This window comes from Anabrus simplex, chromosome 4 (genome assembly GCF_040414725.1).
Source record: "Anabrus simplex isolate iqAnaSimp1 chromosome 4, ASM4041472v1, whole genome shotgun sequence".
Taxonomy (NCBI): domain Eukaryota; kingdom Metazoa; phylum Arthropoda; class Insecta; order Orthoptera; family Tettigoniidae; genus Anabrus; species Anabrus simplex.
In genome coordinates this window covers 81,007,269-81,022,211 of record NC_090268.1, presented here as the reverse complement: position 1 = coordinate 81,022,211, position 14,943 = coordinate 81,007,269, and positions in this window count along the sequence as shown.

The following is a 14,943-nucleotide window of genomic DNA, read 5'->3' as shown; positions in this document are numbered from 1 at the left end:
GAAAGCTATTTCTGAGTCCAACATGATGGTACCACAACGGTCTCCCAACGACCCGTATGGAAAAAGTTTTAGGGGGTAGAAATTGTGAGAATTTCTTCATTTACTTCAGAATGTAAATTCCGTCTCATGATTTGTGCGTATCATTGAATAGAGAATCTAACGCCCAACGAACAAACAATGGCATCATTTTGGTGCACTTAGGTGAATTAGAGCAGAAGGTACATTGTGTACGAAATTTTGAAAATTACTGAATTAATTAATTTATTTATTTATATATCATGTATGCCTGTAACAGAGTTGTCAATTACATACTGTTGAAACGTGTTGTGATGGCTCTGAATGAGTTGCCTAGTTAATTCTATTTCACTTTAAAACTCTGTTGCTTTTATAAAGAACTTTTTATTTATATTTTCTGATATTATTTAGTAGGCAAATTTTGAACTCTGATAGGGGCATTGAAAAATCTAAGTTGTGTTTCTTAACTGGCATATTAAAAGCAGAATTAATACATTACATAAGGGATAGTAAAAGCATTTTCGGCTACGTAAGTTTGATTTATTTACGTTAAAATGAATTCTGTCCGCCTCTGTGGTGTAGTGGTTAGTGTGATTAGCTGCCAGCCCCGGAGGCCCGGGTTTGATTCCCAGCTCTGCCACAAAATTTGAAAAGTGGTACTAGGGCTGGAACGGGGTCCACTCAGCGTCGGGAGGTCAACTAAGTAGAGGGGGTTCGATTTCCTCCTCAACCATCTTAGAAGTCGTTTTCCGTGGTTTTCCACTTCTCCTCCAGGCAAATGCCGGGATGGTACCTAACTTAAGGCCACGGCGGCTTCCTTCCCTCTTTCTTGGCTATCCCTTCCAATCTCCCCCCCCCCCACAAGACCCCTGCTCAGCATAGCAGGTGAGGCCGTTTGGGCGAGGTACTGGTCATCCTCCCCAGTTGTATCCCCCGACCCAGAGTCTGAAGCTCCAGGACACTGCCCTTGAGGCAGTAGAGGTGGGATCCCTCGCTGAGTCCGAGGGAAATACCGACCTTGGAGGGTAAACAGATGATGATGATGATGATGAATAAGAAAATGAATTCTGTTGATTTCTGTTTCACTACTACCATTACTTGTATGGCCTCAGTTAACCAAATGCCCGGGCTATATAATGAGCCATCCGTACCACTAGGCACACAACAAATTACGTCAATAACGTGACAGCCGTAGGGATAAAATCAGTTTTTTGTTTTTTTGTTTGTTTGTTTGTTTGTTTGTTTGTTTGTTTGTTTGTTTGTTTGTTTGTTTGTTTGTTTGTTTGTTTGTGGACGTAGCAGTTGCCCATTACGATGCCATTCGACTCTTGCTCTGGTTATCATTGGCCACTCGTAAAAATGTCTTTGAATTGACTATATGACGTGTCTTTCATTTCACCCGAAGTCAGACTTCCGCCATGGGACGTTGTTACGAAACTCCAGTGGGACAGTCCCTCACCTGTGTTTTTTTTTTTTTAATTCTTACATTTTAGTATCGTATATATGCAGTTGTCCAAAAAAAAAAAAAAAAATATGGTTCGAAGTCTGAATACATGTAGGCCTAGGAAGTAGGCAATCATTTTAAATATTTTCTTTACCATTAAATAGATCTATCTTTCGATATTTAGTCTTAGTAACACCTATAGGTTATATTCCACTACTACTATTACTTGTTCGGCTTTAGTTAACTATATGCCGATATTTGATTTGACGCCACTTACCCGGCCTACGAGTCAGTTTCGATGTTCCGTTTTACTCTGCCCGATCCCAGAGAGACCGAACTCTATTGGGCAGCGTACTGCTGAGTTGAATGAATTTTGCCGGATAAATACCGACCGTCTTAAATGCTGTCATCGTACGATATCAAACGCCGAATAGACTTTTCCCGCCCTTCATAAAATAATGCTACCTATGCCGGGTTTGAACTCACGATTTTGGGACTGGAGATCGGCAATACTACTGATCTTCAAGAGGGAGTTTATTCTTCTGTGAAAACATAAAAAATATAGCTCTGTTGTCCGAGGTATTACAAAAAAAGATTCTATTCAGAATGTATGCTTATGGATAGGGGAACAACAAGGAAGACTGAAGTAAGGTACATTAAATGGATTCAGATACAAATTAATGTTCACGCGTATGGATCAAATTTTCACCATCTAGTGCCATACTCTTTAGGAGGCGTGTTGACTTCCTTTATCTATTGCAGCGGATAAAATATTTGCTCCTGGAAGGCTGATTGCAGCTTTTGCACGTTAGTTGTTTAAGATGTTTACAATATTTCAGACACTGCCTTGTTGGTAGCCCCCAGTTGCCTTTGGGAATCCATTGTATAAAAATCCAGACTATAGGGTGGCCATGAAACGGTGACTATGAATTCAGGATAGTTGGCCTAGAGATAGGTGATAGCTACTGTACAGCACATAGATGATAAGCAATGTCGCTTTGAATCTAGCTGGCCGTGGTTATGTTAGCACGCAACTTCCACCGACATGAGCAAACAAACGCCACTCAGTGGCAAGGAATGAACAAACACAGAGCTACCTACACTAGTTACTCAACGAAGGGCAACATAATATTCTCTCAAACAATTCTGATTTTTTGCAGTTTCTCTCAAATACGCCACATAGAATGAATAAATATACACTGACTGACAGAGCAAATGCAACACCAAGGAGGAGTGGTTCGAAAGGGATGAAAGTTGGGGGAAAAACAGAGACGGCACGGATGAATAATTGATGTTTATTTCAAACCGATATGCAGGTTACACAATGCGCACGGCATCGACTCAGTAGGATGTAGGACCACCGCGAGCGGCGATGCACGCAGAAACACGTCGAGGTACAGAGTCAATAAGAGTGCGGATGGTGTCCTGAGGGATGGTTCTCCATTCTCTGTCAACCATTTGCCACAGTTGGTCGTCCGTACGAGGCTGGGGCAGAGTTTGCAAACGGCGTCCAATGAGATCCCACACGTGTTCGATTGGTGAGAGATCCGGAGAGTACGCTGGCCACGGAAGCATCTGTACACCTCGTAGAGCCTGTTGGGAGATGCGAGCAGTGTGTGGGCGGGCATTATCCTGCTGAAACAGAGCATTGGGCAGCCCCTGAAGGTACGGGAGTGCCACCGGCCGCAGCACATGCTGCACGTAGCGGTGGGCATTTAACGTGCCTTGAATACGCACTCTAGGTGACGTGGAATCATGCGCAATAGCGCCCCAAACCACGATGCCGCGTTGTCTAGCGGTAGGGTGCTCCACAGTTACTGCCGGATTTGACCTTTCTCCACGCCGACGCCACACTCGTCTGCGGTGACTATCACTGACAGAACAGGAGCGTGACTCATCGGAGAACACGACGTTCCGCCATTCCCTCATCCAAGTCGCTCTAGCCCGGCACCATGCCAGGCGTGCACGTCTATGCTGTGGAGGCAATGGTAGTCTTCTGAGCGGACGCCGGGAGTGCAGGCCTCCTTCAACCAATCGACGGGAAATTGTTCTGGTCGATATTGGAACAGCCAGGGTGTCTTGCACATGCTGAAGAATGGCGGTTGACGTGGCGTGCGGGGCTGCCACCGCTTGGTGGCGGATGCGCCGATCCTCGCGTGCTGACGTCACTCGGGCTGCGCCTGGACCCCTCGCACGTGCCACATGTCCCTGCGCCAACCATCTTCGCCACAGGCGCTGCACCGTGGACACATCCCTATGGGTATCGGCTGCGATTTGACGAAGCGACCAACCTGCCCTTCTCAGCCCGATCACCATACCCCTCGTAAAGTCGTCTGTCTGCTGGAAATGCCTCCGTTGACGGCGGCCTGGCATTCTTAGCTATACACGTGTCCTGTGGCACACGACAACACGTTCTACAATGACTGTCGGCTGAGAAATCACGGTACGAAGTGGGCCATTCGCCAACGCAGTGTCCCATTTATCGTTCGCTACGTGCGCAGCACAGCGGCGCATTTCACATCATGAGCATACCTCAGTGACGTCAGTCTACCCTGCAATTGGCATAAAGTTCTGACCACTCCTTCTTGGTGTTGCATTTGCTCTGTCAGTCAGTGTACATACTCATTCAACGAAGTTTGATGTTTCAAAGAGTATATAATTATTGCTGTTTACCACTATGAGAAATACAGGTTTTCAGATTTCGAATCATATAATAAAATGTCTTGCTTTCTAGACCATATATGGTAAAACGCTATAGATTTGCGGATGAGTTCAGTTTCTTGGATAAATATTTCAATGAAATCGAAACTAAGGGAGACATTAATCTATCAGCAGGTGACGATTGCGTAAGCCAAGGCGATGAAGAGCATGATTCTCAAATACGGCAGAACAACCGGAACCCAAGCAGCAGCCTATACCTCAGGATGAAAACAATACGAGTATACATACAGGAAACATCAGTCATAAAATTGACTCCTCAGCGTTTTCAACTCCTCGAAGGTATTGTAAAACAAGCAAGCTACAGGATGAACGAATAGCATCGTCGATATTGAAGAAATATATCATCGAAAAAAAAAATTCTACGCTGGGCTCAACTACACCTAACCAGGCCTCTGAACGCCTGCAACACTCAGTTGATGCCTTTTCATTTGTAATTTCCCCAATGATGAAGTCACTGTCTCCATACTGTTTGAGTTCAGCTAAATAAGAAATCTTTGCAACCGCACATAAATATGAAATGGTGATGCTGACTAAGCAAAGTACCAGCTCGACAACAGCCTCTGGCGAGAGTGCATTTCAGCCCTTAGAGGCATTACCAGAAAATGCGAGTACAGATCCTCCCAATGTTTCATCGTGTTCTACAAACAACAACGATGAAGATAACGTACAGGGGTTTTTGGTAGAGTGTTGGTAGAAATTGAGCCCAGTAACATAGCAGTTACTGTATTCAACATCCTAGAACATTCACGATTTCAATTAATGTCTTCCCTGTTGTTTCAAGTACATATGTCTTGAATTTTGTCTCGTAAAATTTACTTTTATGTTCTGTTACAAAGTATTGTATTTTTGTACATCCACGTTGTAATAAAAGTTTTGTCATGAACACGGATGTGCCTATTTTATTTTCATCTTATTTTAATATCACTTAAATCTACTCGCCGTGGGCATACTGCCAGTCTTTCCTTCGGTGTAATTGCAGGTCCCCAAAAAGTGACCTCTTAAAAAAATTAAAGGTTCGACCTCCTTCAACAGCATACTGAGTACATTTCTGTTCATTGTGAAATATTCGTGGTTTTATTTCGTCGTCTATCAAGCCCTTATATAGAGTAGAAAACTCTTCTTCTAAACCATTGCATTCTAACAAGGTTACCTGTGATTTCTACCATTAAGTGAGAAACACCATGGATCTGGGCGTTGCCTGTGATTAGTAACACTATATGAGAGACACTGTTGGTCTGCGTTGCCTGTGATTTGTACCTACTATGTGAGGAACCTCTGCGGGATAGTACGAGTCCCAGTGATTAGTACACCTATGTGACGTGCACCGTGGGTTTGCGTTGCCTACGAATGGCACCATAACTTTTGGAACACCGTGAGTTTACGCTACCTTTGATTAGTACTGCAACTTGAGAAATACCATGATTCTACTTAACTAGCGATAAGTGCTATTATGAGGGACCGTTGACCTGGATATTGAACTTGTTTAAACAACAAGCATCATCGATTCAGAATTGTGCTTTGGAAGCAGTCATATAGTTTCTGGAAAAGTGAGGCATTGCGAGTCCGATCCATTGATTGCTTTAAATTCATATTCATCCATTCATTCTTCATCATCACGTTTTTTTTTAAATTTTGGTCAGTGGATGATTTTATACCATTAGGGGCCGATGACCTAGATGTTAGGCCCCTTTAAACAACAAGTATCATCATCATCATTAGCTCTAAAAATAAATGATGTAGGAAAGGGTAAGTTTATTGATCCTATTGAAAAGAAAATGTGTTCGTCTTATTTCCGTAATTTTTGTACATTCCTCTCAATCACTTCCAGGTCGTGAATGACAGAATGGAACAGAATAATGTGAATTCCTACGATATTCTAAATTCTTTGCATTTTTATTGAAGACTTCGTTTCGTAGGCCATGGATAGGGGAGACAAGCCTCTACACTAGAAGGTCTGCCGTCAGTGGGAGTTAGTCACAGTTCATTCAGACCCCGAAACTAATTAATGTACATTATCCTTTGCTTTTATTTTATTTCATTAGATTCCTGAAAATTACTGTATCAAGGCTGCTACAAAGACAAAGCATAACAAAGGTAAAAAATGTGGTTAGACCATTGCTAATAAAAGGAAAGTAGAAGAGATTAAGAACAATAAGACATTGTAAGATAGTATGTAAGTGATTTCGCAAAATAGCGACGAATCCCTTAAGTGCCGTGTGTGCAATTTCTTTTGTGGTATTATTTGGGTTGCTTAGCATTGTGCAGTTCTTAACAAAAAGGTTTGGTTTGGAATCATTCCACGAGCACCCACCATCAATCCAATTGCATTAATATGTTCAAGGTTGTATTTATTTTTATAATTGGGCTCTGTAGGTTCGTAGAAGGCCTTCTCATTACCAACCTCCTGTGGCTGTTCTGAACAGAGTTAAAACCTCACAGTTGGATCTAGTACATAGCCAGTTTCTGAGCCATCTCTAAAAGCTATGATACCGATTCGCTTCGTGCTCCCTTCCAGAAACTTCCTCGTGAGTGGTATATCCTCTCCATTGTGAAGAGTCGGCTAGCATGTGATGGATAGAATGGTAACGGGCATTGCGAAGAGTTGGATGTGTTCAGAAAGTACTGATTGCCTTTTAAAATCGCGCAGTGATTATTCAGCATTATCTAGTGTATCAAGATGGCTACTGCCGCACACTTATTCTGCATTACATCAGTGTGTTCACAATGTATCAGCATCATGGAGTTAATAATTATTTCCTGTTCAAACAAAAAGAGAATATATTACATTAAAATGTGAAAACATTATTTATTGCTAGATTTCAAGATTTTTAGTATATTTTGTTCATAATCTTATGAGGTTTATTTTAAAGAGACTTACGCATTTTAAAAAATCGATGTAATACATGTAATATTTATGTTCCCTTATTAGATAGTGCATGTCCTACTATAATCCTTATCGTCGCCATAAGACCTATCTGTGTCGGTGCGACGTAAAGCCCCTAGCAAAAAAAAAAAACTATAATCCTTTTCTATTTTCTTCAAAAGACACGCAATTATGATCCATAATACTGTACCATGATTATACTTACTGTATAACAATAGATACTGCATTTCTAATATGCTACATGTAATCAGGTTTCCTTTTAACATATTTTTTTGCATATAATTTATATTTTTGTTGTGAAAAGAGATCAAATTATGTATACAAATTGTGTAATGTGAAGTTTTTTGCGCTCATGTAATTTATAAATCTTTCCACTCATGCAAGTAAAAACGTCCATTTTCTGCACAAGTTGCATAAATAACTATTTTCGTAGACAACGCAGAGAAAGAGAGAAGGGTAGTCGCAAGAAGCAAAAACACCTCACGACCACAACGGCGCGTTCGTCTTTTTGCTGTCGTTCTCTTCTCAAGATAGCAGATACCAGATTCTAGCCTGGCTGAGCTCGGTGGCGTTGGAGAGCGTGTTTAAATGTGATTATTCTGCTTAGGAGACTTGCAGTATAGTAATGAACTGCTCTGGGACCAAATATTGACACCGCATTGTTTTTGAAACCCATGAAAATTGAAGAAACTCTCAACAGATAACATTTGCAATTATTATTATTATTATTATTATTATTATTATTATTATTATTATTATTATTATTATTATTATTATTATTATTATTATTTTGTTGTTGTTTCCGTTAGGGTCTATTATGGACCACGTTAGGCATAATTAATTTTCATATCTGGTTCTTCTGTGGATCAGTCCGATCACCCCAGTATTTCTTTCATCCTTGGGACTTGGTGTTGCCGGTTCGTTTTCTATTCGTGTGATATTGGTTGCTCTTTTGATCTCGGAATCCCGTAATTTTTTTTGGTGTTCAACCTATAATAATATCTATTATATACTGCATCCTGTGGTTTGTTCTTTTCCTCCATGTCCTCCTACAGTCGGCGAATCTTTATCTGATCCTGTAATCATTGAGAGGGGAATTCCTCAACGCAGTATTATTGAACCTTTATGTTTTCTTATGTGTATAAATGATATGAGTAAACGACTAGAATCAGAGGTAAGGCTTTTTGCGAATAATGTTTTGCTGTATAGAATAATAAATACTCGTAAGTTACAAGATTGTGAGCAACTACAAAAGGACCTCGACAATATTGCGAGACGGACACCAGTATGATGATGAACGGGATTAAGTCAGGTTGTGAGTTTCACTAACAGGAAAAGTCCTCACAGGTATAATTACTGTGTTGATAGGGTGAAAGTTCCTTATGAGGATCGCTGTAAGTACCTAGGTGTTAATATAAGGAAATATCTTCATTGGAGTAATCACATAAACGGTATTGTACATAAAGGATACAGACCTCTGCACATAGTTCTCATGGTATTTAAGGGTTGTAGTAAAGATGTAAAGGAGATGGCATATAAGTCTCTGGTAAGACCCCAACTAGGGTATGGTTCTAGTACATTGGACGCTCACCAGGATTAGGGCGTACTTGATTCGAGAACTGAAAAAAAAATCCAAAGAAAAGCAGTTCGATTTGTTCTGGGTGATTTCCGACAAAAGAGTAGCGTTGCGAAAATGTTGCAAAGTTTAGGCTGGGAAGACTTCGGAGAAAGGAGACGAGCTGCTCGACTAAGTGGTATGTTCCGAAATGTCAGTGGAGAGATGGCGTTTAATGACATTAGTAGATGAATAAGTTTGGGTGGTGTTTTTCAAAGTAGGAAAGATCATACAATATGAAAATAAAGTTGGAATTGAAGAGGACAAATTGGGCAAATATTCGTTTATAGGAAGAGAAGTTAGGGATTGGAATAATTTACCAAGTGAGATGTTGAATAAATTTCCAAATTCTTTGTGATTGTTTAAGACTAGGTAAAAATAACAGACAGGGAATCTGCCACTTGGGCGACTGCCCTAAATGCAGATCAGTAGTGATTGATTGATTGATTGATTGATTGATTGATTGATTGATTGATTGATTGATTGATTGATTGATTTATTGATTGATTGATTGATTGATTGATTGATTGATTGATTGATTGATTGATTGATTGATTGATTGATTGATTGATTGATTCCTTTAACCCATTGAATGTGTGTCTTCCTGTTCTCCATCTATTCTAGAATTCTCTTACCTTTTCTTCCTGGCGTCATTCTTTTGATGTGTCGAAAGAAACAAAGTCTTCTCTTTTTAAATGATGATATGATTTTCTCTGATGTTCGTATAACTCCGCATTTGGACGCAATACTTGTCCTACTTTCCTAGGCCCGAGTTTTTTCTTCATATTATTATCTGATATATAAAACGCTACCGTGTATGTTAAAAGGTGCGGTTTGTACCGAAATCTTCCAAATCGTCTCAATAGCACAGAAAAATCTTGCATTCCTCGAAAAATCAACGGAAACACATTTTCAAGATCAAATCATTAAATGATCACTCCAATAATTGCAAGCAAATGCTTACCCTAAACCGCAATACATTCTGTATTTAGCAGGTTGATAAGCTAATAACACTTGCATTAATGATTACTATCAGTCAAACCAGAAAGAATGCACTTCCTGTGATGAAGAGCTGTTCTCTGCTAGATACTCTTTGATTCTTTGACCTTCCCCAGCTTCTGAATATACTCAACAGATAGCAAAACGTTCCTAATAACTTTCATGCTGGTAAGATAAAACAGTCTACGTAAGTACAGACGGGAAGGTATGAAGTCGACTAGCCTTCTGTATGAGCATTAATAAAACACAGGGACAAATGCTTGAAAGCAGTATTCGGCCACGGCCAGTTGTATGTTGCACTATCTCGGGCAAGATCGTTTGAAAATGTTAAGATCCAGACACGGCCGAATGGTCGAAGCATGGAAAAAAGTGTCATGAACTAAATTATGAATGAATCAGTTATTATATACTGGTATTAAATGTCCATAAAATTATTGAAAAGGGCAGGCAAAACAATATGACTGCGACAGACATATCAAGACGAGTTATCTGACGTATTTATAAGGAATGCTGTGGAGCAGCACGAGTTCCCTAGTTTATTGTTGTTGTTGTTATTATTATTATTATTATTATTATTATTAGACTATTATTATTATTATTATTATTATTATTATTATTATTATTATTATTATTATTATTATCATTATTCCGGGGATTCTGTGGAACGCAGAGGTGAAAGAATGTGCGTGCATGAATGGGTGGATATCGAACAGTCAGAAGATTAATTTAAAACTTTAACATTGGAGGTATATTTCTTTCTCTTCTTTTTTTTTTTTCCCTTTTCAAATTTTAAATTTTACACATTTGCTAAGCAAATAACAATTTAGGTACAGAACTAGCTCGTTAGCTTGAGTACAATGTTGGAAAAATCAGAGTAAGCAACAAATCTCCAATTAACAACCTGAGCTTGAAGCTCCTTAATTACAATTTTTACATGAGTGCTACTGATCCTTTCAATCAGTAGTCAAGGAGACGGAACTTCCAATTTTTACATCAGTGGAAGAGCATCCTTGCTGTATCAATTTACACTTTCCAGGCCTGACATATGTACAACCTACATTTAACAAAATTAAACAGTAATCACTGTATTTACTGCTCAACAGTCTGATATCTTCAACATAAAATTAATAAAGTAGAGTACCCATGCTACATGGCCTTTGAAAATAACAAAAGGTTAAAGTTACTGGCCAAAAATCAAAATGGCAAGGAGGCGAACACTTTCAGTCCTTGAAATTTACATGAAATATTTAAAACCCTATTTTGGCTTATGGTCCGAAGTTACAGAGGCTAAGCCTACACTACGGAGGTGACCAGATGGAGAAAAATATTTAAGTTACAGAAGTTACTAGATAGATTTTAAAGGTTACAAAATCATATTCACCTCATTATCAAATTGAGAGGTAATACAAGTTCTTTCGACTTGCTTGAAATTTACATTTCAAGTATGAAATCTACATTTGAGAAAAAAGACATTACTAAAATTTGGAAACCCTCCCCTCGAGCTAGCTTTCGAAGACTATCACATTGTTAATCAGAACATGCCATTACCTTGAGCTGGTGGACCTCCCGAAGATGGACGAGGCATACCCCACCTCCGTTACGAACACACTCTAGACTGGAGCGATCACAAAGACAACCTGGCCCCAATATGCCAGCTTTTATAGCGGAGAGGAAGGTTCCAGACTTCTCTGAGTCGAACCCTGACACACCCTCAATTTTCATTGGACAATCAAATAAATATAAAAAACCGTGATTGGTTGCTTAAATAAATGTACAAATTTTCTCATTGGCCAACATCTTAAGTTGGCGAGAAGAGATAGAAGTGTTGACAAACAAACTATAACCAATTCAGTTTAAGAAACATTGACATACAAAATTACTTTAAAAATTAATAGTTCATCTTCACGCCAGAGGGCGCGACATAAGTTGATAGTAGCGTCATCTGTTGAGAAATGTCCAAACTTGTTGCACTAGTAGTTTCAAGGTTTACATTACAGATGGCCTGATACAAGGCGCTTAATTTAAATGTGGGGGCGGGTTACTTCTGGTACAATTATTATTATTATTATTATTATTATTATTATTATTATTATTATTATTATTATTATTATTATTATTATTATTATTAAAAACTTCCACAGGAAAGTCAATAATACAACCTCTATAAAGTCATCCTCGGTAGAGGATAAGTCATAGATGCTCTAGGCTGCACAAGAACAGGAGATATCATCACGTACGTCACAGGTAACTGTAGCTATACGTCCATGTCATGTCTTCCTTTTTATAGAACGTTGTATGTGTGTTTATCCTGACTCCCTGGGGCAAATGAGAGACGGCGAGTAAATGGATATAATGAGTAGACGTCATGAAACAAAACGCGCCACGAATGAGGTTAGAAACGATACTTCTGTTAACTCTTAGAAGTACACAGTACACAGAAAATCAGATCAACATTCTCGGGTGTAACATTTCATGGAGCATGGTGATAGCCTTAAATGCAGATCAGTGGTCATTGATTGATTGATTGATTGATTGATTGATTGATTGATTGAATTTCAACTTTTCGACATATTTACCTAAGGATATGGCTATCGAAAATACGATTTAGTACGTATAATAACTACAAGTGGACCTATATCTGTATAAGGTGGTCGGAAACAGCGTGAACCGAATTCGAGCGTTGGTCGTAGCCTACTGACAAGTAATTTGAAAGAAAAATACGCTGTTATCTCGCGCTGTTGTCATTTTATTAGCTGCTGAAGTAAACCAATCAAATAGCTTCGTGGCGAATTCAAATGGGCTTTACTAGGCGGTGTTGCTAAATCTCCACGTGGCTTGGTCGGGCTTGAGAACCATGCCGAGAAATGAGCATCAAACACTAACACATCGCCACTGCCACCGTAGCGTGCTTACTATGGGCCGAGCCTATCAGTAGGGAGATCCTTGTTCAAGTCCCTCCCCTGGAGAAGTTGATTTCTTCCATTGGCGCTCTCAAGCCGGTCATAAGTCACGTTCAGATTTAGCAACACCGCCTCGCAAAGCCTCGGGCTTGAGAACCATGCCGAGAAATGAGCATCAAACACTAACACATCGCCACTGCCACCGTAGCGTGCTTGCTATGGGCCGAGCCTATCAGTAGGGAGATCCTTGTTCAAGTCCCTCCCCTGGAGAAGTTGATTTCTTCCATTGGCGCTCTCAAGCCGGTCATAAGTCACGTTCAGATTTAGCAACACCGCCTCGCAAAGCCCATCTGAAATCGCCCGCGAAGCGATCTGATTGGCTAACTTCAGCACCTGATAAGATGAGAACGGCGCGAGATATCCACGTATTATTTTTTAATTACGTATCAGTATGGCCAACGCTCTAACGCTTATATTCCCGGTTCACGATGGTTCCGACCACCCTGTATACTGAAGGTCTTCCAAAATAATTTCAACTCAGGTGGGAAAGAAAGGTCATGTACTCTGCAGTAACAACATGTTTGGTATCATTCTCGTTCCACAGCTCAGTTTGAAATGCAACAGTCAGCATTCCTGATCTGTATGGAGACAAGGGAGATAGTAGCATGATGGATGCTGCTATCTCCTGACGGCTTACAAAAAAAACCCGACGCGTTTCAGAACGATAACGCTCTGGTACTTAGACCGAAAACAAGAACTTAATTACTGTGCAATTGTGGATTTTCATTTTTGTGTGCATGTTTTTATGATAAATATGTGACGCTTCAGTGCACAAGCCAAAAAAATAAATCTAGATAAATCTAATATAAATTTATTTTCAGCTGAGTGGCTCAGACTGTTGAGGCGCTGGGCTTCTGCCCCCAACGTGGCACGTTCGATCCCGGCTTAATCCGGTGGTATTTCAAGTTGTTCAAGTGCACCAACCTCGTCTCGGTAGATTTACTCGCACGAGAAAAGGAACGCCTGCGGGACAAAATTCCAGCACTTCGCCGCCTCCGAAAACCGTAAAAGTAGTTGGGACGTAAAACCAATAACATTAGATCTATTTTGTCTGGCTAGATAAGGCCATTAGGTCCTCTCTTCCATTCTTCTTCCTGGCCTTTTTTTTTTTCAATTTGTTGGGGTCGTGCACGATGGGGTATTTGGCTCATTTTTATAACAGGATGCCCTTCCTGACGCCAACACTGTGTCGAGTGATGTATTTTCTGTTGCGTGTTTCTGTAATGGTTAATAGTATACTGTATTATGTGTTGATGAAGAAAAGACGAAAACAGAAATCCAGTCTCCGAACCATAGGGATTAGCCATACGCAGTTAAAATTGCGGTCCCGGCTGGGAATCGATCCCAGGCCCTCGGAACCGAATACGCTGTCCTTTCAACCAAGGAGCCGGAAGGCCGTCTCTTCCATCCAACAAGAACAAACAAATACACATATAACATTATTAAGTTACAAGTACATCATTTTAAGAAACTTTCCTGATGCTTCTTGGTTTCTTCTGCAATTACAGTCGAAACCGTTTAGTGCGACATCGCTTTTAACGACGTACTGGATATAACGGCGAAATCTAACAGTCCCGCCTGAATTCTATATAAACACTGTATTCTAAAAAATCCCTTCGTATGACGTCGCTTATTACGACATATCGTGTAAAACGACGTTCGGGACCGTTACCGATTTCTACTGTATGTTGATATTTATGTCAAGAAGTGTGAAAAACACTTCCTTTATAGCAAAACAAACCATGCCTCTAAACCCTCTGTCCCCGCACAAGCCAACGTTCTCTACAAACTACCATCCGTAGGTTTGCAACTTGCCTACAAACGTAAAGGCTCCTACAGTACGTTTCTGCCTACAAGTGGCTGGTCCATGGTCCGACAGCTCTGGAGAGAAGGGGTGGCCACGCCCCTACTGTGGTTCTTCGCCTCTGAATTCGGGAGACGGAGAGGTGCTGCTCCCTGAGAATGGTTTCTGTGGTTTTCCATTCTCCTGCAACAAGGCGAATGCCGGGACAGTTCACGACCGCCAAACTCCTCTTCTCCGAGCATCTCCTTCTCCGTTACAAATCTCCTGGCCGGGGAGACAGCGTTGCCTTGTAGAAGGCCCGCCTCCCCCCTTCAGGGATGGAATGAAAACTTGTATGTATAGATAGATAGATAGATAGATAGATAGATAGATAGATGTATAAAACAAGACGTCATCGACACAGTCAGTCATGAACGAAAACTGTAAGATGACGTAAGGCGACCAGATGTCCTGGTTTGTCGGGACAGTTCCAGTTTTCAAAGCCATATCCCCTTGTCCGCG